Genomic DNA, 956 nt, shown 5'->3' with positions numbered 1-956 from the left:
ACTTTTCTCACTTGTTCTTTTGATTTCCGGTTATAAATAACTGTTACGCGTATATTATTGTTGCAATCAATACCGCAAATAATTTTATCTACTCTTGAGATTTGCTTGTAAATAAATTAACGTAAGTACATGTTATGAGATAGGTAAATAAAATATACTTTATCCACCTTGTGTTCTCCAGTTTGAGCTTGAATGCTAAAATGACACGAAGATGCAGGAGATTGAAAATACGAAATTCCATCTTTACTAATTATCGCGATCGCGCGGCTCCTTCTAATCTGGCGACACGGCCGACCTCTGAGCCAAACGGAGATAACGGAGATAAAGCCAACAAGGGTACTAACTAGATTCCGCGCCACATATCTCCCGACTGAGGGTGCGATACAGTCACACGTGTAAACGGCTACATCTGCACGCATGACCGCTGACCGCCGCGGTCGGAGAGCACTTGCTCTTGCTTTGTGGCACGCGATGCGATGCCTCCCAAAGCGACAGTTTATGGCCGGCCATACAATACACCTATTAAGAGACGGAGGCCGAACCGAGCGCGTTCCTTAACATGAATTTATTGCTACGGAATTCATACACACTTTGACAATTCACTGTCCAAAATGAAATATCCATCTTAAGTGAGTGCACCAGCGAATCATCCGTTAAGAATGATTAGCTAGCTCAACTGCTAGTTGTGAAAAAAATATATATACCTTCTTTAAAAATTAATCAGTGATTATTACTAACTCTAGTCAACACACAGTTGGTTATTATAATTTATTTCGAAAGTCAAAGACATCTACGTCAAAGAAAGCAATCAATGTCTTAATTTTGAATTTTGTCGCCCTCACTTTTGGATTGGTTTTTTTTTGCTTGAGATCAAAATTGTATGCACGCATTTTTTCAGATTTGAATTTTGAAAATTTGTTTCTAAATGTGAACTCTCTCTCTCTCTCTCTCTCTCT

The 956-nt window shown here is 39.1% G+C and overlaps 2 protein-coding genes across 8 annotated transcripts in view; both read right to left on the bottom strand.

Annotated features, from left to right (window-relative positions):
• Nucleotides 1-956, bottom strand: part of LOC108746317 (glutamate receptor 1) — a 231,954-nt gene that overhangs the window by 59,127 nt on the left and 171,871 nt on the right. The gene's annotated exons all lie outside the window — the stretch shown is intronic.
• The window catches only part of LOC108746327 (facilitated trehalose transporter Tret1-like), a 7,311-nt gene that overhangs the window by 3,327 nt on the left and 3,028 nt on the right, over nucleotides 1-956 (bottom strand). The window lies entirely within an intron of this gene.

The sequence above is a fragment of the Trachymyrmex septentrionalis genome, unplaced genomic scaffold (assembly GCF_001594115.1).
Source record: "Trachymyrmex septentrionalis isolate Tsep2-gDNA-1 unplaced genomic scaffold, Tsep1.0 scaffold167, whole genome shotgun sequence".
Classification (NCBI taxonomy): Eukaryota; Metazoa; Arthropoda; class Insecta; order Hymenoptera; family Formicidae; genus Trachymyrmex; species Trachymyrmex septentrionalis.
This window is presented reverse-complemented; position numbering and strand designations above follow the sequence as displayed.